This window comes from Polypterus senegalus, chromosome 8 (assembly GCF_016835505.1).
Source record: "Polypterus senegalus isolate Bchr_013 chromosome 8, ASM1683550v1, whole genome shotgun sequence".
Taxonomy (NCBI): Eukaryota; Metazoa; Chordata; class Cladistia; order Polypteriformes; family Polypteridae; genus Polypterus; species Polypterus senegalus.
In genome coordinates, this window is record NC_053161.1 from 122,123,618 (window position 1) to 122,147,055 (window position 23,438).

The window sequence follows — 23,438 nt, forward strand, 5'->3', positions numbered from 1 at the left end:
CCTTACGTTTTGAAGAATCGGCGTTCTAAGCTTACAGATGGCTTAACATCTATTACAGAGCTGATTGTGTGGCAATTGGTTAATTGGAGAAAGAAAAGGAAGGGCAGGAATTGGGGGTTAGTATGTTTAAAAGAGTCAGTACTGCAGCAATAAATTATTTCATCAAAGGTTGTGCACGGCGCAGCAAGCATCTTGCGTGAGGAAGTCTCTGGACAGGGTGCCAGCTCGTCACTATCACTGTGCCACTGTGTTCCCATGTTTAATAACATGCTTTAACTCCTATCATCATGAAAATGATATGACGTATACATCTCGGTATTTTAATTATTCAGAGAGCTGTAATATCACAAATGTAATGGATTCTGTGTCCAGTCGGAGGAAGAGAGCCGGTTTAAGAAGCAAGTAGTGATTCACACACATAGGCACATAGAAGATCAAATACAAAACAAAAAAATTAATGTGCTACTATAGTTACAATGGTATTTGAGAAACTAGTAAATTAAACGATTTAAAGATGATATTTATGATGTTCTACTTTAATGACAAAATAAACTATATGATTAAAGTGGAATTTTCAAGATTAAAGTTGACATTGCAAACTTTTTTCTCACTGTGTCCCTATTTTTTTTTCTTTTCTCTGTACCCTAATAAGCTTTCATACAGTATGACACTCAGACGGTGGGCTACGACTCGACATTTCAGAGCTTCTTTTTTATTTTGGGCACTGTGTGACTTTGTGAACTTGAGCTTTTGAGTTTCTCTGACACTCTATGTCACTCGTTCAACTTCCTTTTGTTGTTTATACCACAAGTTTTTCCTTGTCTACACTTGGTATTTGCTGAAATTCTATTTTCCCCCGCACTTTTGCCATTGCCTTTTCACAGAACGCTGAGCTTAAGGGCTATTTATATTGATTTGCATATTCAAAGAGGCATAATTCTGGGAGGAGTTTGGGTAGTGGCGGCAGGCACGTATACGTGCGTTACTTTTCACGCTGACCAGGATTTATGGAGCAGAAGAACGTTGAAGTTGCCGAACGCACAGATTTATGCATCTGGATTTTTATGTGCATACGCACATTTCCTCTTTTGTTGACACGCCATGTTTAACTGTGAATTCTATGCACGCCATTATGCATGAGGCCCCAGAAGAGCTAAGAATCTGAATTTGCTTCCTGTTCAGCTTGGACAGTTACCCAAAATCGCTGACAAGACCACATGACCAGGCCCAAATGATGGCACAACATGGCCACAATGGAACAATACATTCCAGCCTAGTACAACTTTTATGTATAGCTCTCTTCAGTGGTTGTAGGCGCAGACTGATGTGAAAAATTCTCTTTTAAAAGACAAAAAATAGACTATACGAATAACTAAACACAGATCTGGTACATGCATACAGTAAATGCATATTTGTTAAAACACACAAAGAACAAGGTAGAAGCAACTAAGCATAAATGGAAACCGACAACATCTGTCAGTTAATTAAACAATGACCTATGGCCAGTTGACAACAGTGGAGATTAAAACTGCAAAATTGTGAAGTCAAAATAAAATAAAATAAAATCACAGTCCTGAAGACCTCAGCCATTTAGCAATAGAAAACAAGAGAAAGAAAATAAATAAAAAAGATTCAATTGTGCAAAAATAAAAAATGCAGTCAAATGGTTGTATATCTGTCAGAGTGATTTTTGTGATGGAATTTGATCCAGGGCAAATTTCGCACCTTCTAACATATGCTTACATGGTAGCTGTTGATTTATGTTTGTTTTTTTTCTCTAATAGAAAAGGAACTTTCCGAAATGTATGGAAAATAAAAAGAAAGGGGGCACATGAAAGGAGTTTGGTAGGGGTTGCATTTCACACTGACTTAAACAGAAACCCTTCAGAATCCACTGTTGTACATGGCTTTAGGCTCTTTTCACACCTACCATTAACATGCATAAGTATTTGGATTGAACCCATATAAAACTTAGTAATATTACATTTCCATCTGGCATTAAAGTATGTCTCCAGTATTTAAGTTGTGTTTGACTAGAGATATGATGTGAGATTCTCTGCACAAAATTCAAACCATATTTTACTTATATGTTTGTTATATGTGGACAGGAAACAATTTGCATTTATAGTTGTGTTAAATATGGTTGCTATCTATTTCAGACCATCTCTGTACGTGGCATACGTCACTCAGTCACAAGTACATTTACAGCTGGTTTTAAACACGGCTAAGTGCTATTTAATCATGATCTTATCACATCAGACACATGAAAGTGCAACGTGTAAAAAGTTCCACATTTCCTCATGACCTCTTTCACTGGAAAACAGGGTGTCAAGGATGCATAGATAATTAGACTGACATTCAATCATTGCAAGCAGAAGTAGGCTTTCTCTTTTATCCTTGGATTACCAAAATTAATTAATATTACTAACTGGACCTGCTGTTTGTTTCTAACCCAACTTGTTAGCCACCAGGCTACAGTATTATGGCAGGGAAATCAGCAATTAACATTATATGAATAAATGACTTAAAATCTGGACACATTTGGAAATCCTTGTATGACTGAGATATTAAAATACTGATTCAGTGGGTAGTGTGGCTGCACCCCAACTCCTGGGACCTTCATAGTTGGGTGGGGGGGGGTTTAAACAGTCTTACACTATTCATCTGTATTCTATTTCAAGGCTTCATTTTCAATTCAAATACCAACTATGCGTGTGATTGTGTGAGCATGTTTTTTATTTGCACCCAATTTTCTGATAAAGAAAACGTGGATTTGAAAAAGTGGATGGTTATGTTTAAATATGAAGATGTTTTATTCTTTTTTCTTTTTTACTCTAACTTCCTTATATCAGGAAGCATTTTCTCAAATACTTGATATTGGTACATTTACAGTACAGTACGGTGTTTTTTAGATAATACTTCAGGAAGACATATCTATTAAATGGATAGACAGACAGAACTTTATTTGACCCCAAGGGGAATTTGGGTTTTTACAGAAGCTCTTTAAATAAATAAAGATAGATAGATAAATATGTATACACATACACACACCCTATGGTCACACCTGAATGAATACAAAAGAAGAAACTTTTAAAAATAAAGACAAGAAAACTTCTGACTTGGCAGGCACAGTGCGCCATTATGCAGGTGTATTGCTGTTAGAATGAAGGAGCCCCAGTAGCATTTCTTGACACACTTCTGCTGAATAATTCATTGGCTGAAAGTCGTCAGTGAGAGGATGTGCAGCATTGTTCATAATGACACCCAGTTTTGTTTTAAATCTCTACTTGACAGTCAAAAGTGTGTACCATAACTGAGCCTGACCCTTTAATTAGCTTTTTAATTACTCTCTTGTAGTGCAAGTAAGATTCTAAAAGCCATTTTTGGCATGTCAGCATATGACAATTGGACATTTTCTCAACTAAACCATTTTCTGAAATTTTGCACACTTGTATAATCATAAATGTGCAAAAAAGAGGATGATCTCTCTGTATATTTATAACAATGGTTACCCTATCACTTCAACATAATGTACTGTAGTTACATGCAGAGAATGTATGGAGTTTCAAGAGCTTTTTTATTCTGTCTCTCTACCAGGACCTTACAACTGATTTTTTGCCGCACAAAAATGTAACTGTGTGCTAAACAACACTAATAAAAACAGTCTTTGTCTTTTTCCATTATATACCTGTTCAGCTCCCACCACTGCATATACTGATTTCCGGGAAGGTTGACCATCTGCTTAAAGACAGCGTACAGTGTGCTATTAAGAGCACAAATAAATATACTTCTTTTGGTTGTTCCCATTAGGGGTTGCCACAGCGAATCATCTTCTTCCATATCTTTCTGTCTTCTGCATCTTGTTCTGTTACACCCATCACCTGCATGTCCTCTTTCATCACAACCATATACCTCCTCTTAGCCCTTCCTCTTTTCCTCTTCCCTGGTAGCTGTATCCTTAACATCCTTCTATCAATATACCCAGCATCTCTCCTCTGCACATGTCCAAACCAACGCAATCTCGCCTCTCTGACTTTGTCTCCCAACCGTCCAAATTAGGCCGACCCTCTAATGTACTCATTTCTAATCTTATCCATCCTCGTCACACTCAGTGTAAATCTTAGCATCTTTAACTCCGCCACCTCCAGCTCTGTCTCCTGCTTTCTGGCCAGTGTCACCGTCTCCAACCCATATAACATAGCTGGTCTCACTACCATCCTGTAGACCTTCCCTTTCACTCTCGCTAGTACTTGTCTGTCACAGATTACTCCTGTCAATCTTCTCCACCCATTCCACTCTGCCTGCACTCTCTTTTTCACCTCTCTTCCATAATCCCTATTACTCTGTACTGTTGATCCCAAGTATTTAAACTCATCCACCTTCGCCAGCTCTACTCTCTGCATCCTCACCATGCCACTGACCTCCCTCTCATTCACACACATGTATTCTGTCTTGTTCCGACTGACCTTCATTCCTCTCCTCTCTACAACATATCTCCACCTCTCCAGGGTCTCCTCAACCTGCTCCCTACTATTGCTACAGATCACAATGTCATCAGCAAACATAATAGTCCACGGGGACTCCTGTCTAATCTCGTCTGTCAACCTGTCCATCAAATAAATATACCACAATTAATTTAATAGTCAGTAGATTCTGAGCAAATCCTGAAGTTCTGGAGCTGCAGCTATTTGTATTCATATTGAATCATTCTGCATCTGGGAATGTCATCAAGTCTGAGCCTGATATGCTCAATTTTATTTTTGCTCCCTACAGATTGCATACAAGGAAATAACTGAAGGAATCTTAGTCCACGAAGGACAGAAATAAAACTAAATCTTTGCTCTGTAAGTTTCGAAAAGGAATGGCTTTCCCTTCATCAGGGTGCCAAGGTGAACAACTTTAAAAGTAAGTTTAACTTTTTCTTTTAAATATATGATTGATCAAATTTTGTGATTTAAAAGGGTTAGAATCAACAAGCTAAAGACAAACAACTATGTACATTGAATTGTATGTTGATGCAAAAATGTCTTTGTGAATGCATGTCATTATTTTTAAAGGTTAGAAAAAGAAGTGTATAGCTTACTAAGGTATCTCATCTGAATTTGAAACAAGTCACATGTGAATGCTAAGTATGAAAAGCACAATGTTATAGTGAATAAGTGCAGTTTCACAAATCTTTAAACCTGGCTTGATCCTAGCTTGGTTTCTTTTTGTGAGGCATTGATTGATATTTTCTTGTGTAGTGTAATGTTTGCCTGTAAATTGCTCAAGTGTCGACGTCTGCATTGTGTCCTCTGTTACTTACTGAAGTCTCATCTACTCTTGTTTTCTGACTTGTGCCTGTTGCTACTGGAATGCTGTGGGACTTTGCTTCCTGTGACCCTATGATAGCAATGTGTGTTTGTTTTTGAGCTGACCAGGACTTTTTGCAAAGTGGTATAATATACCTGGGACCAGTGATATTCTGGTTGAAAGCTTTGGCCTGTGACGGTTTGTTGCCACTATAATAATATAATTTGATCTGGAATAAAATGTAGGGAATCCTTAAACTTTAACTGTACAATTCCAAGTGCTAAAGAGTCTTCATGGATTGAGGGTGAACCTATGTGTTTTTTTTTTTTCTGTTGCAGAAATGTTCCTGAAATATAGTCCATGATGTATTTTTTGGTCTTCTATATCCTCACGAGTTTCAGGGTTTTTAGGTGTTTACTGTTATGGGTGTCATATAACATGAGACTCTACCATCTTGAAAATGTCCCCAAAACCTCATATTGTATTAATAGGACTAGTAGTATTGTAGTTGTACTGTCGTGACCTGGGTGTCCCAAAAGCACAGAAGCCCTAAAAGCACTTTCAAAGGTTGCCCTCTAGGGGGTTTATGGTGAAAACTCTAAATATATACAAAAAAGGGCTTCTAAAATTCTGTATTCAATAAAAGTTTCATTTTAACAAAAGGATATGCAATGCACAAAACCAAAGGAATTGTTAATGAAGGTAAGGCAATCCACAGCAGCCAAAGTCCAATATGGAACCCAAAGGCAAAGTTAAAAACAGATCACTGGTTCAAAAAATTGAGGAAATCCCAAAGCAATTACAATACTATGCTCCCTAGAACATTCAAAATGAACCATCAAGATCTATGAAAGGGTGGAGGGGAGTTCATAGCAGTGAATGATAGGTGGCCCCCTCCCTTGGGGAACAACCCACAAAGCCCATGGGATGAAATCAAATAAACTCAAAGAATAATGTGCAAAATAATTAAAAGAAACATTAATACAAATAAATAATACAAAATTAGAGAAAACAGATATGAAACACAACCCCAGGCAGGGGAGAAATGCTGGCTGAAAATGACATGCACAATGTGCAGTGAAATTCTTATTTTCATATCTGACCAACATTCAACACATTGCTATAATGTAAGCAATATATTAAAACACCTAATTTCATGTTGTTCTTAAATTAAAACAAACAATCCTTCTTTGAATGTGGACAGTGAGCAAACTTGTGTTTAGCACAACAGCTCACATTTTGAAAAAGAACAGATAAAGAAGAATTTGCTCATGCAGCTTAATAAACAATTGGCTTGTTAGCTTAAGTGTCAAATTTGTCTCTTTGTGTTAAGCATATTAGCCTGTTATCTTTTTGTTTTCTCATATTTTCTTTTATGGCATATGTTTTATAGAAACATATTTTGTGTACATATAAGGCACATTTTATTAGTTAAAATGTATAGTTTTTAGGGAATTTACTTATTTTTATATTTTATGGTCACTGGGCAATATCTACGGAATTTTAATTTCTTAATAAAAAATGAACAGGTAACACACATTGTCAGCGGTTTATTCTAAAAGTACCACTTTAATATAGAAGGTAAGGCTTCTGCACATCTAGTTATGCAGCAGCTTAGTGTGAAAAAAGCTTTAAAAGATAAAGAAAAATATCAGAGTCAGTACTGGAATAGAGTTCTAGTAATACAAAACTAGTGACCGGTATCAGCCCTAAAAAATCTGGAGAATTTGTGATTGTCAGTGAGGGCAGATGTAAAATTATGTTCTAATAATGGAGTCCTATTGATAGAGAGGATTTAGAATTTTTAACTCCATCACTTCAATCTTGTTTACATGATGAAAAAAACATATAATTTGTTTGAGAAAGTTTGGCCCCTTGTGTAATTTTAGTGTATCCATGGTTAAGGTTACATAACCCTTGCATTAATTCTGCTGCCAGGGAAATTGAATCTTTGGGGTCCTTCTGTTTCTAAAATTAAAGTGTTTACAAATCAAAACATTATACTGTATTTGTCCGCAGAGAAAAATTTTGCTTTTAACAGAAGCTCTTTAAATAAATAAATACATTTAAACTTAGATAAATACATTCATATACACACACTATAATCTAAACACGTACATGCATTACCAATAAATTAATCAACATTTAAAAATAAAGAAAAACATCTGACTTGGCAGTCCCAATCCGAGTGAGGCATTATGCAGACATATTGCTGTTGGCATGAAGGAGCACCCTGTCAAGTTTCTTGACACACTCCTGTTGAATAATTTGTTGGCTGAACATCCTCAGTGTTAGTGTGTCAGATAGAGGATGTGCAGCATTGCTCATAATGACTCCCAGTTTTATTTAAATTTGCTCTTTTGGTATTTGCTCCAGGGGATCCAGAGTTTGTTCTATAACTGAGCCTGCCTTTTTAGTTAGCTTGTTGATTTGGTGGGCCTCTCTTTAAATGATGTTACCAACCCAGCACACCACAGAGTAGAAAATTGAGCTGGCATCACAGATTTGTAGAAGATGTGGAAGATGTCACTACTCACATTAAAGAAATACAGTCTCCTAAGGATAAAGAGCCTGCACTTCCCTTTCTAATATAGTTCCTCTGTGTTCTGAGACCAGTTCAACCTGTCATTAATGTAGACCCCCCAAGTACCTGTAGGAGTGCGCCACCTCTATATCCACTCCCTGAACAGTGACTGGGCATAAAGGCTTTTTGGTGGAGCGAAAGTCGATAACCAGTTCCTTGGTGCTGCTGATATTTAGATGCAGTTTGCACCAAGAAACAAAGTTCTCCACTTAACTCCTATACTGTGTCTCTCTCCCCTTATTAATATGCCCCATAAGTGCAGAATCATCTGACAGTTTCTGCACATTACATGACGTAGTGTTATATATATAATCTTAGATGTACAGAATATAGAGAAAAGAAGATAGGACCGATCCCTGTGGTGCTCCAGTGTTATTCACATTCATGTCAGAAACACAGACCTTGAGTCTCACAAACTGCAGTCTGCCTCTCTGATAGTCCATTATCCAGGACACCATAGGCTCATCAGCCTGCATATCTCTGAGTTTACCCCTTAACAGAGAGGGCTGGATAGTATTGAAGGCACTGGAGACATCAAAAACACAATCCTCACAGTACTGCTAGCAGGTCCAGGTGAGAATAAGCCTCGTGAAATTGATGGATATTTATATCCTTCACTCCAGTCTTTGTTAGATAGACAAACTGCAGTTTGGATTGGTTTTGATTGCCCAAACATAAATTTTATGATTGTGCTAGAATATCTCATTCAAAATGCTATTAGTTAACCAACCGTTCTACAACAAATAAAGAAGAAATCAATGTACAGCAAACAAACATAGAATATTATACAAAGCATTTGAAAACATACACAATTGTGGTCTATCGACTACCAAGGGCATTCTAATTTTTATTTTATGTTCGTTAATTTATATAAATGTGTACATTTTACAACAGAAAATATCAGCTAAGTGCTTCCTTTATCAAGCATAAAAATAGGCCTGGCTTTTAAAATGTCAGCGTACTAGGAGCTTCCCAAATAATGGCAACTAAACAGCTTCCAGTTATTAGAACTGCACTTGCTGCTCAGGGACTGTTTTATACTCCAGGCAGTGCATGTGGGTTCCTCTAATGGCTGGTGAACCCTTAAACTCTTATGTTACTCTGACTGATCCTCAAGGTTAGTTGTGGAAAATACCAGATTAGTGGAAAGAAATAGATTAAAAGATGTTCAGATCATTCTTTTCTTATACATTTTTAGTTGGGCTATAATAGCATGCATTAGTAAAAAGACACAATCTATGAGTGGTAATTTTATACTGCCAAACAAAAAGAAATGCAATGAAGGTATTGAGATGACAGATATGTGGTGAAGGTGAATATATCAAGATCAAGCCTGAGATAAAAGGTCGAAACACCATAGTGAATGTACAGTGAGACCTAAAAAGACAGAGATAGGCATTAAACTATAAGGTGGCTGTTCTCTGTTTGGGGGACGTGAGACCCAAGTTTAACTATTAGTTTATCTTTAGGTTCTTTTCTTTCACAGATATCTTTGCCTCCTTGAGAGCCTACAAACAGAGACATCAGTATAACAATAATCAAGAGATCTGGAATGTACTTCAATGGCTTTTAAGAGCTATTTAATACTGGTAGCTGTGATATGAGCTCTGAAATAACATTCAAATTCTAATTTCTTATTTGCACTTTTAGAAGAAAATAATGGGAATGGACAGGTATATGGCTTGCATTTGATATTACAATATCCAGAAGGACAGTATATATCTCATGAGTGAACAAATTAAGTATTTTTTTTATCTTTTTTGTGTGTGTGTTTTGTCTTTTGTTTACTTAATTTTCCATTTCTTTGTTTTTTGGCTGGTGATCTTTAATTGCACCAGTGATCCAAGAAGACTACCACATCATGCCTCTACAAGGTTCTTTTCCTGCATTCTAAAAGCAGAGTTGCACAATAATATGATACATCTTTTTTAGAAATTCAATCTGTCTTTCTGACAATTAAGTAGCTTAAATGACACTACATCCACCTATCTTAACCTTAATTTTTAACATAGATATTTATTAAAAATAAAGTTCAGAAAAGGGTAAGGGAAAGTATAAAAAAGGCAAAAAAGTGTTATGACTGAAAAACATTTATATACAAATTATATAAAAATAAATCCTACCTTATTTGATTTGCTCTTATTGCTCACAATCTAAGAATACAACACTGGTGCTTTAGACTGTTATTATATATTTGTTATTTACCACAGCTCTAAAATGGTTTCTGCAACAGAACTATCCTGCCTTCTGTGTAATGTATAATGATTGGTTTTGGTGATCTTGAAATTCTGAATGTAATGATTCAGAAATGTTCTGAAAAGGCCGGCAGAGGCAGGGACCACCAATGAACCTACTGACGATATCACTCCAGAAGTGGCAGTAAATTAAGCACCGTTTTGGGAAAGACGATCTGTTTCTACAGTTTGCCAAGCATCTGAATGAACAGTACCCATACCTTAGTGTTTAAAGTGTGAAATGATTAGATTCGACATACTCAAAAAGGTTTGGGGCAGCCACCTGTGTATTGTCCCTGGCTTCAATTGGTTTGAAAAATCAGACAGAAGTGTCTTCTATGGAATCCAAAAGTGAACCAAGTATAGGCTGAAAAAATGGTGGCTTTAAATGTCAAGACTGGAAGTGACAAATGGAAACTGGAAATTACCTTCTGCCGTCATAACCAGAAGTGACGTCATCCTAGGTGCCGGAACCAGAAGTGAGGTCTTCAGGGACGAGTCAGACAGGTTTTCCCGCACCTGGAGCCTCATGTATAACGCTGTGTGTAGAACTCACATTATAACATGATGTAAGCACAAAAGCAGGAATGTGTGTATGCACAGAAAAATCCAGATGCATAAATCTGTGCGTATGCAAACTTCCACGTTCTACCGCTACATAAATCTCAGTCAGCATGAAAAGTAACGCACGTGCACGCACCTGCTGTCCCGCCCCAACTCTCTCTTTGAATACGCAAATCAATATAAATAGCCCTTAAGCTCAGCCTTCTGTGAAAAGACAATGGGAAAAGCATGGGGGAAAATAGAAGAATTTCAGCGAATGCCAAGTGGAGGCAAGGAAAACGTACTATTTGTTGGTTTAAACTGTGATATAATCAACAAAAGGAAGTTGATCGCATAGTGCCCAAAATAAAAAAGAAGTTGTCAGATATCAAAGTCGCCGTGAAAAGGCGAGTCGTAGCCCACCGTCTGAGTGTCATATGAAAGCTTATTAGGGTACAGACAAAAAAAAATAGGCACACAGTGGAAAAAAAGCACGAAATGTCAACTTTAATCTCGAGATCTCCACTTTAATCACGTAGTTTATTTTGTCATTGAAGAATAACATCATAAACTTCATCTTAAAATCGTTTAATTTACTAGATTCTCAAATCCCCTCATAACTAAAGTAGCATGTTAAATGCTTTGTTTTGTATTTGATCTTCTATGTGCTCTATGTGTGTGAATCACTACGTGCTTCCGGGCTTTCTCTTCCTCCAACAGGACACAGAATCCTTTACATTCGTGATATTACAGCTCTCTGAATAATTAAAATACTGAGATGTATACATGATATCATTTTCATGATGATAGGAGTTAAATCATGTTATTAAACATGGGAACACGGTGGCGCAGTGATTGTTCATATCTCACGCAAGATGCTTGCTGCGCCATGTGCGACCTTCGATGAAATACTTTATTGTAGCAGTACTGTCTCTTTGAAATGTACTAACCCCTAATTCCTGTCCTTACTTTATTTTCTCCAAATAACCAATCGCCACACAATCAACTCTGTAATAGATGTTAAGCCATCTGTAAACTTTGAACGCCGATTCTTCAAAACTTTTAAAGAACATTTAAATATCGTCGTAGTACATGTTTAATTATTCTATCTATCTATCTTTCCAGTGTCACGGCAGCACAAGCAAGAATACAGCGCAAGGCAGGAATAATCCGTGAACGGCACCGTGTCCTGGCATGTTTAATTATTAATAATATAGATTATTTAAATGAAGTTAAAGTTTTATCTGTATAATATAATAAACATATTTTGCTGCATTTCATCTTAAAATGATATCGTCATCATATGTAAATACGCGCTTTATAAAGTGGCTCAGGTTGTGCAATATTATAACTGTAGTGCAAGTTTACAGTGAGGTAATTGTACTTATAAGTACAAACAGTTCTACAAGGATTACTTGATGGACTGATTGAGTACGCTTGTAGTTCTTGGGATGAAACTGTTTCTGAACCGCGAGGTCTGTACAGGAAAGGCTTTGAAATGTTTGCCATGTGAGAGCAGTTCCATAGACAGCATGGCTGAGGCAGCGTGTGCTTGATGCTGTATACTGATAATTCTCTTTCTCAGCTTCTGTAGATCTTTGATTCCCACTCAGATACAGTGATATAAATACTCTGAGTGGTGCAGTGAGAGTAATATGGAAAAAGATGATCCGCTGTGGCAACCCCTAACAGGAGCAGCTGAAAGAGGAAGAAGAAGAAGAAGGTGCAGTGAGAGTAACAACGTTAAAGCAGCTATTGTATTTAGAATAGTTTGATCATTCCGTGGACCATTATATTGTTCCTTGTTAATTACAATCAGATGCATTAAACTAATAAACAATATGCGGTTAATTTTAGTGTATTTATAAAGCCGTGTCAGGGCTGTGGATCTGAAAAAGAAAGGGTAACCAAACAGGAATTGTAGCACTGCTTTGAAGCTGGGTGCCGCCAGTCTGCAAAACCGAGCAGAGAACTTGCGTACGACACGGTATGAGGCACCGCGGAAATGTGCGTGGCTTTACGCCAAGTTTAGGTTTTATACATCGCGATTTGAGTGTAGAAACGTTCATACGCAACATTTTTGTGCATACTCACCGTTTATACATGAGCTTCCTGGTCTGCAGAGACAACAGAAGAAGGTTTAGCGCACCCTGCCACCCCCTGGCCTGGTGTGAAATTACCCTCATTTGGTCCATACAATGTCCTCCTACTCACAATGTGTGACAAAAGTATCCCTGTGTATCCCTTAGCTTATCATTTCAAACGTAAATGCAGACATAACAGCAGAATGTTGCAATGAAAACAATTTCAATTGCCATTATTGTGTATGTCTTCATTATCCACATCAAAATAAAAAGCACCATGAAAAAATTTTTCCCATCTGCATGAGTAGATGAAAGCCATGACAACTTGTGAATCAACTTTGTGTATTTAGAATTTTGAAGAGTTTAGAAGTTATTTAGAAGTTTGAAAAGGCTTGCATTTTAATATTTTGTCATGAAATAGAAATCAACAAAATCTTCAGATTATTTTAAAGGGTGCTAAACATTTGTCAAAAATAAAAACCCTAAAGAAAATGCACCTGTAGTACACATGTGTACAATGTGTTACAAAATCTTGCTATTTTGCATTATGCCTTTTGGCATACTAATTTCTTTGTATTGTGAGGAGTTTTTCCCTTCTTCTTTCTTTGCAAATCTGTTTCTCTGTTGCATTTTGTGCTCTGTAGTGTTTTGTTTTGCTCCTTAGGAATTAGTTACACTGTTACGCAGCTTCTTATGCTTTTCATTGGTAAAATTCCTTGTGTTCTGCCTAGGATGATGAATTTTAATGGCCCTTGAGATGGATAAGACAAAATCACAGTTGAAGTACACTGGGGTAGTTAACAAAGGCCAAATTAATATCAAATCATACAGAGTTGTAAACAAAGAGACACTCATAAATGCCTAAACCTAATAATCGATCCACACACTACTACTTAACGCAAAAGATTTTTGTTGTTTTTAATCCAATCTTGAAAAGCCAAGAAGTGAGCACTACTAACCATTATATCATCGCTACTATGTTGTCATGAGGCAGTAACAGAGATAGAAATTAAGGCAATTCACACAAAAATTTCCAAAAGAAATTTAGGCCCTTTAACACTAGAATTACCAGAGCCTACGAAAAAACTCGTAATTCCGTCCCACCTTAAATCGCTTCTTAAAATCGTTCACAGCTCTCCACCAGCGTCTTTTGTCATCTAAATGTGCTGATAAAAATCAGGCTGCAAGCAGCCGGCTATTCCATCCCCCCACCGACTTAGAACGTGCACAAACTTCTCCCAGCTCATGCCTTGATTGATTATCTGGGAGTGAAGTGGAGTTTTAGAGTGGAAAGAATAGATCATTATTTGGAATACACGCATTTCACGTGTGTTCCGTTTCTACAGTAATCCGTGTAAACACATTTTTAAAACAGAAACGTTTTTCATATTGTAGTAGTAAATGACAAAATGTAAGCATAAACTATATAATGTATGAAGCCTAAAGTCCAAATATCAAACACTTTCACAAAAGGTACACATATAACAGAACAAGTATGCTGTTATTCAAAATATAACTGCAGAAAAAAGCCCCCTTAGCATGCCATATTGACACGCACGTACTGCAGCTGACACAGTAGCATAATGGTATCAGCCGCTTACTGGTATCCAAAAGCTCATGAGTTCGATCCCACATGGCTCAGTTTTGAGAAGTAAACTGCTCTTATTCTTACTATATTAGAATAAAAACATGCATTTGATTTCAGTGTGTAACAGCCAGTACTGTGTCAGCTGCAGTACGTACGTGTCAATATGGCATGCTAAGGTGGGTTTTTTCTGCAGTTATATTTTTGAATAACAGCATACTTGTTCTGTTATATGTGTACCTTTTGTGAAAGTGTTTGATATTTGGACTTCAGGCTTCATACATTATATAGTTTATGCTTACATTTTGTCATTTACTACTACAATATGAAAACGTTTCTGTTTTAAAATGTGTTTACACGGATTATAGAAACGGAACACACGGAAATGCGGTATTCCAAATAATGATCTATTCTTTCCACTCTAAAACTCCACTTCACTCCTAGATAATCAATCAAGGCATGAGCTGGGAGAAGTTTGTGCACGTTCTAAGTCGTTGGGGGGATGGAATAGCCGGCTGCTTGCAGCCTGATTTTTATCAGCACATTTAGATGACAAAAGACGCTGGTGGAGAGCTGTGAACGATTTTAAGAAGCGATTTAAGGTGGGACGGAATTTTTTTCGTAGGCTCTGGTAATTCTAGTGTTAAAATGACCTTGAGTTCTCAAAACAATTTTAGAGATAAATTCCCATCATCCCAAAACCTTCAAAGGGAAGAAAGGGCAAGAAAACAGGCTCCAGCCCAGAGATAATTCAAATTGTCTGTAGAATCATAACACCTTGTCAATTAAGTGTCACATTTTGAACATATTAATGTTAGTTTAATGTGCCTGATGGTTATGACAATATATGACATTGTTGGTGGACAAAGCTAAATGTAAAGCAGGGTCTAATTTTGTAACCCTGAAATTCCTTTCAGGATGTTAATTTGGATTGTGAAGGGAACTATGGGTAAGGGTCTTAATAATTTTCAATTTGACAAAGTGTTTTTGTATAACAGAGTTCTGCAAGAAAATCAGTTTGATGATATGGTGGATAATAAGGGAATACAAGAAGACTGAAAAGTGATAATTGGTGCGACATGCCTTTGGTTTACCTTTTCATCTTGATATTAAAATTGTAGTATCCGCATTTTTTAAACAGAGGGACTCTGTTAATGAAAATGCTTTTATTCTCATCACTCCATTATGTGTTTATTTGAACTGCAATAAAAATTATGGGATCTGAAGAACTGTTAAGAATGACAATTGTTGATATTCACCATGCCCTGTTAATGCTGTGGCCATTATTTGTAGGCTGCCATATAACTTACAGTTCTACTTGTCATGTACAGGTAAGGAAGTTGACTTTTGTCTATATCTGTTTTTATTTAAGTTGTACTTACTGGCAGCTTTTTAGTATCCATAACAGATATTTACACACATTCTCACTGTATACTTTCTGAGCCCTAATTAGGCATCTTATAACCAGGTATCATAACTTTGTTTGCACGAGCAATCAAGGCTCTGCGTCTGGCCATTAGAAAAGACATTACATGGCAGTAGCAGACTGCAAAATTAGCCTGTGCACAAGTGACTAGAAATGTCACATCTTATTGGAACAACTGGAGTAGGCAGAAGATATTGTAGCAGCCCATATGTGTTGTGTAATAATCTGTGGGTATGAGGATATATAGTTGAGTTTGTAAGTATCTGGATAATAAAATAATTTTCATAATTTTGGCTCTGTACACCACCAAAATGGATTTGAAACAAAGCAATCAGGATGTGACTAAAGTATAAACTTTCAACTTTAATTCAAGGGATTTAAAAAAGACATTGTATGAGCTGTTTATAAAAGATTTTATACCTGGTCTCCCTATTTTCGGGGTTCAAAAGTATTTGGACACACTAAAATCTTCATTAATATAATAATCATTTTCAATATTTGGTTGAAAATCCTTTACAGTCAATGACTGCCTGGAGTCTGAAGCCCATGGCCATCTCTAAGTGTTGGGTTTCCACCCTAGTGAGGCTTTGCCAAGCATTTACTGAAGCTGTCTATAGTTGCTGCTTGTTCGTTCTACTATTTGACATCAGTTTTGCCTTCAGCGAGTGAAATGCATGTCCAGTTGGTTTGAGGTCAGTTGATTGACTTGGCCATTGAATAATTTTCCACTTCTTTGCATTGTAAAGTATTTGATTTGCTTTAGCAGTATGTTTTGGCTTATTGTTCATCTGTACTGTGAAGCGTCGTCTTCTAAGTTTTGCAGCATTTGTCTGAATCAGAGCAGATAGTATACCTCTATACACTTCAGAATACATCTTGTTACTTCTTCCAGTAGACATATCATCAACAGACTCTAATGACTGACTTACATTTACAACCATGCATACCCCTGAAATAAAACTGTCTCCACTGTGTTTCACAAATTATGTGGTATTCATTGAATCATGAGCCATTTCTTCTTTCCTCCATGCTCTTCTCTTTCCAACATTTCGGTATATTTTGATTTTAGTTTCCTCTGTTAAAGAAAATTTTTCCAGAAGTGGTCAAGGTTTAAGAATAATGTTGTTCTTCCTAGGTTTTAGGTTTACCAGTGGTTTGCACTTTGTCTTTACTTTCATGAAGTCTTCACTTGAATGTAGACTTTGGCAATGATAGGTCTACCCTCTAGAGAGTGTTCTTGGTTTGGCTAAATGTTGTGAAGGGGTTCTTCTTCACCAAGGACAGAATTCTGCAATCATCCAGCACAGTTGTCTTCCGTGGTTTTCCGGACTTTCTGGTGATGCTGAGGTCACCAGTGTGTTTCTTCTTTTTAAGATTTTACCAAATTAGATCTGCTATCTCTCTAAAAGGTTTTGATTTGTTTTCTCAGCTTAATGATGGACTGTTTGTACTTGCATGGACAGCTCTTGGGACTTCATATTGAGAGTTCACAGTGGCAGCTTCCATATGCAAATTCCACACTTGAAATCAATTCCAGATCTTTTACCTGCTTAATAATTAATGAAATAACGAGGGAATAGCTTGTCAGTCAAATGCCTAAATCCTTTTGAGCCCCTGGAAATGAGAGGACTATGCAGAAAAACAGTTGTCATTCCTGAACAGCTCATATGATGTTTTTGGTAAACCCCTTAAATTAAAGCTAAAAATCAAAACATCGGCCACATAATCACTGCTTTATTTTAAATCCAAAATTATGAAAATTGTGTCACTTCCAAATACTTATGGACCTGGCTTTAAGGAATATAAAATGATAATGAGAAGAATAACGTATGGTAAGTTTAGAAATATTCCTTAAAATATGTATTTAACATAGTTGTTGGATTTAGTTCTGCATCCATCCAACTCCTAAGCCTATTTAATTTAAACTAATTATTCTTATTATTCCTATTATCATTTTGATATTTGATTAAATTGAAATGCCATATTTAATAAATCTTTCTGTTTTTATGTTCTTTTGGCAATAAAAGTATTTGTTATTACTTTCCTTTTAGGAGCACTGGCTACAACATTCTGTATTTAACCTCAATAAATCTCATTTGAATTTAAATCTGAAATCTGAGTGTGCATATGTGTATGTGTGGCAGGGGGTGCTTCAGCAGCTGATTAGAATTTCCAGGAGGGCAGCTGCTTTGTGCATTCTGCTGGAACATCTAGCATAGCTAGTAAGGCATCTCTGCAGACCAGAAATCCACAGGGCAGAAAATGATGCCAGTAGGTTATGGGAATAGAGGCGTACTCTCTCTATTACTGGGTCTAGTGTGTTGACACATAATACTGAAAATGCAATAATGAAGGAAAAAGAAGGCATAGATAGATTAGTGTTAGTTCTGTCTGTTTTCATTTGAATGCTATCCAACACACTAATAACCCGTTTAAGATTGTGCTACATCATTAGGCATATCCTTTTTAGTCAAGTAATGTCACACAATTTAGGGCTGCTATAAAGCAGACACTTATAAGTGAAAAATGTAACTTTGAAATGAAAGATGAGTATTGAAAACCCACAATTATTTTATACAAAACAGTGTTGCAACCCCTGTAGCTAATCTGTGCATTGAAATAATACAATATATTAGGAGAACTACCTGCATTAGATTAATAAATGACATGTACTTTAGAAAAACAGTCACACATGGATTTTCCGGTTCCTTTCTGATTTAACAAATAGGTAATTATATTTGTGTTTGAATAATAGGTAGGTAATAAAAACAGTAGTACCAGCTGTCGTCGGTGAATATTGGAACATATTATCAGAATCAGTCAGATGGTGCCGCTCTGGCAACATTTATGTGAAGCTGGCGATAGACACATGTCCCTGATTAACTGTTTCTGTGCGCAATGAAGAAGAAATCTGCATATTTATTAAAGGCTGTGGTCATTATGCATATGTCAGGGAAGGAACTCCTTCAAAAAGCAGTTTGCTAAATTAAAAAAGTCAGTCGACATAGTAATTTGAAAGTGGATTTTTCAGATGGGGCATATTTAATTTATGCAAAAAAGTCCTTGATTTGTAGTGCTCATTTGAAAACTTGCTGTATTGGTACCCTCCTAAAGTGCTCTTGGTGTCTGCCAGTGGTGTGCTTGTTGTATTTCCTGCTTTTCCTTTTTGTTCTGTATTTGTATTTTAATCAGTGCTGTAATCTTATTAGTCCTGTAAAAGCCTTGTGATGGTCCATGAGGTTAAAGATGTGATATTACTCTGAATAAAGGCTGAGTAGAAAAGAAACATTTCTCTCAAAGTGTCAGGCTGAAGAGTTAGCATTTCAGTTATATCACGGCATAGGCAAAGATGACTTGCTTTTTTAAATCCAGATTTCCCTGCTGCAAAAAAAGAGGCTGGAAGAAAGAGATGAGGAGATAGATCACAATCTTAAATGTAACAAAAACAAGAAGGTCAAGAAAAACAGGCACCACAACCAGAATACTTGGCAAACTCTTAGTCAAATAATGCTCACTAGAATTCTTAAACCAAAATTCACTGAGAAGGATCAAACACACCCAGTGAGCATACAGCATCAGCATTTAAAGCAAAGTGCCAATGACATTAAATAGTGTGACTTCTGGGACATGGCCTGCAACAGACAGGGAGAGCAGGTATAAAAATATATGTATGTATATTTAATAAACAGCCCATACAATATCTTTGTTAAACCCCTTGAATTAAAGCTGAAAGTTTATACTTTAATCACATCTTGATTACTTTGTTTTCAGATCATCAGGGTCAGTTGTCCTTCCATGTTACTTCTCACACCCCGGCGTACCTCAGATCCCTGGGTTAGGACTCCACCATTATCACTCCCACTCCACAACAAAAAATCAGTGGAGACGATCCACCCCTGGAGTAACGATGCTTCGCTCTGTCGCGGAGACATCCACTGTGCTGCCATTCACACTCTGGCTGGTTGGCTCGTCCTGCTTCTCCTCCCAATGCTGTTCTCACAGTTATGCTTCTGTCTTTCTTCTCATTTTTTTTCATTTTTCTCGTGCCGGCTCCCTCTTATAAGCATCCATGTGAGCAGTGCCTCAATTGCACACTGCAGAAGGCCGATGAAGCAGTTTAGGCAGACTGCACCCTCGTGTGCAGGTGCATCTCGCCTCAATTACCTCACCAATCTCCTGAAGCAGAGCGAGCACGTACACCCATGGAGATCGAGATGGCCATTCAATTGTTTATTTAAAATCAGGCCACTAAAATGTTAAGCCATGGTCCTACTTTATCAAAGGGTTTCTGTGACTTCTACTGCTGCTAAAAAACTCATTACTGTAGTTACTTTTTTGTACATCATCCTGGATGGACTTGCACCTGCATGGTATGCCGTTGTTCCTGCTTTCCTGTGTTCTTCCTGAAGGAAGGTTCTGTGTCCAATTTTAATGTCCCATTTAATGGTCATGTTTATCATGCGGCTCAGATCTTTACATGCTTCAAGAAGTTACACTATGACTCTGCTCCTTCATTTCTACAGCTTTCACATCTGTCCTAGCAAAGCTGGCCATTCAAAATGTGTCAGATGACTATTACAAAAAGATCAGTACAAGCCCAAAGTAAGTCCCATCACAGTGGAGACATTAAGTCTGGCTCCATGAAAGATGCAAAAACTCATACAAGATGTTATATGCTAAGTTAAAAATAGTTAAATATATTCAACTAACTCCTGAATTAACTCTGAGCAGTTTTATCAACACTAATAAACTTGTCCACACATACTGTACCTATGACACCCAGTCCTACAAGAAGATCAACATGAATGTCAGCAAAGGAAAAATAACCAAAAGCCTCAGTGGTGTCAACGTATGAATGTCTGTAAGCTTTGAGGAAGTGAATACCATTGGCACTGAACAATTTTTTTTTTGATCAGCGGCACAAATAAACAAGCTAGCTTCACTACATCTTCCCAGACAGTTCCATAATCTTCTTTGACAAGTCTTGGAGTTACGTTTGAGAGTGCCCAGTCTGATGCTTTGACAATTTGCTTCATATGGTGCTTGTTATGAAAGATGTATATATTCTAAAACCCATTTATTCACTGCAGTAGTACAGGGGGCCAGAGCCTATCCTGGAAGCATTCAGCGGAAGATAGGAAACAGTCCAGGACAGGGTTCCAGTAAATTATAGGACACATACTCTCACATGGGCCTGGGGACAATGTGGGTTCAATAGTTCACTTAACTTGCACATCTTTGGTGATTTAGGAGGAAAATCAAAATACTCAAGGAAAAAGTAATACAGATGCTGGGGGAATGAGAGAACTCCACACAGATGACCACCAGACATCAGCTTTGAAAGCCAAGAGGTGGCATCAGGGAGCAGAACTAAACACTTTGTCATCTTTCTGCTCATATTTTTAATAAATAAATGCATTTCTTCCATACTTGAACTTTCATTATGTATGCTTCTTACCATTTCTAAAGTGTTAGAAAATCTGATACATAATTGAAAATATCCACTGATAAATTCCACAAAGCATGACATTACCCCTTATCAGACTTCTGCCAGCTCTATGTACTTGACCTTTATTAACTCCTCATGGGTTAACAAAGGCAACCTTATCCTTCTGTATCCAGTATCCATGCATCTATGCTTGTCTTTGATCATTTTTTATTAATTTTAATGGTTTTATTAAGTTACATCATAACTTTGTAGGGATTTATTTGAGGAGGGCAGATTATGGAAATCTCATGCACTATTTTACATTTAATTTGATCCAACCTTAAGCTTCTTTCTGTCTTGTCTTATATATTTATAGGCCTCCCTAAACATCTCTGTATTAGGGCAAGGGTGATACCTTTATGAAAAAGATTCTGCTAACTGAACAAAAATATTACAAATGTAGGTATACCTATTTTCTTTTACCATTGCAAAAATGATGTTTTTATGAAACTTGAAACAGGTGATCTTTTTTTCTTATTTTATAAACATTGTACATCAACACTTAAGTTAGAAAATTAGATGAAAGAAAACCACCAAACTTAAAAAAGCTTTCTTTGCATATTTACCACTTTTATGTGCAAGTCTTCACTTTAATCTGTCATTTTGTAGACTATCACATGTATATGCTTTGTAGAAGAGTGTTATGCAAAACAGCTAAGTTTCTAATACTGGTGTATTTATTTGTAGAATTTTCTATATAGGATTAAAAGCTACTTCTTTATTGAACATACAGTTTATTTTTGTCAAAATAAAAAGTAAGTTGCATATTTCAGATTTTTGACACTAAGATATGCTGCAGAATGTTTTGCAAATCATGATGTGGAATATTTGTTATATACTTGCTTCTCGTAAATACTGAGTGCGTTTACATGCACACACAAAACCAAAATAACTTGAGTTATCTGGAGAAGGCAGAAACCTGGTTTCTTTAAAAACTTACATGAGCCAGTCCACTTATGGATTTTTTCCTTGGAAAAATACTCCAATGTCATAAAAAAGCACTAAAAAAAGATTAAAGCATCATCAATGACCACCATGAATCTGAAAACAAGAATGAAGCCACCATTGTGTCTCCCAAGCATTGTGGGGAAGATAACTTTTAAATGTAACTTACTTATATTATTCGTTACTTACAAAAAAGTAACTAAATATGTTATCTAACAGTAGTTGCTTATTATAAAAAGCATTACAAACAGTGATTAAACACAATCAATCTCTTGTGTTTTAGAAATATGTTTACTCCTTCTGAAGCTGTGAAGTAAATCACATTCATCCACTTTTTATAACCCTGAGCTCAGCCATCAAAGATTCATAGTATGAACACTAGTCACTGCTCCACCGATCACACTGTTTCAACATAACACTAAACTAACACTTTATGTTTAGGTTACTGTTACTGAATTGCATGCAGCAGACTCTTTCCTGCTTGGCTGTGTGATTGAGCCCTTCAAAGGAGCAGCAAACCGGTATGTTTTCTTCTTGGCTCACCACTTTTGCTGTTGGGATAATATTTTTACTTCAATAAAATAAGTATCGTGTTAGGTTACTTACTATTTTAAAAAGCAATCTGACTACATAATGCATGTTACTTTTAACGTTACCCCTGCACTGCTCTCAAGATGTTCAGTTTTTCAACACAAATGTAGTGATTATTAAAACCAGAAGACAAAATGATACAATCACCCTAGTATTAACCTTACAACTTTTATCTTCGTGGATGCTTCCATTGTTTTCTACTCCTAGCTGCTGGGTGTGAGTGCAAAGTAAATAAAATGCTCAGACTACAAAATCCTTAACTACACCCAGTGAAGGGTTTACACGGCTCACGTAACTGAGTTAGTTGCAAATAAATATATCTGTGTTAACCTCAGTTTCTCAGAGATCAATTTCCCGGTTTCCCTAACCAGAATAAGGGTATACATGGCATTTTTGAAACTGTTTCTGTGAATACTTGTGTTATTAAAGCACATGTAAATGCACTCACTGTTAAATAAAGTTATTTACCTTATTGTGTTGATACGATGTTTGTGGAATATGCTTTAAGAGATACAGTGATCCCTCGCTATATCGCACTTCGACTTTCGCGACTTCACTCCATCGCAATTTTTAAATGTAAGCATATCTAAATATATATCACGGATTATTTGCTGGTTCGCGGATTTCTGCGGACAATGGGTCTTTTAATTTATAGTACATGCTCCT

General features: G+C 36.7%; 1 protein-coding gene across 4 annotated transcripts in view; it reads left to right on the forward strand.

Moving 5' to 3' along the window:
- Positions 1 to 23,438, forward strand: part of syt1a (synaptotagmin Ia) — a 1,201,488-nt gene that overhangs the window by 204,545 nt on the left and 973,505 nt on the right. For all 4 annotated transcript variants that reach the window (XM_039761735.1, XM_039761726.1, XM_039761732.1 and 1 more), the window contains exon 2: positions 4,774 to 4,905. The gene's annotated coding sequence lies outside the window, so the exon portion shown is untranslated. The remainder of the gene's footprint in view (positions 1 to 4,773; positions 4,906 to 23,438) is intronic.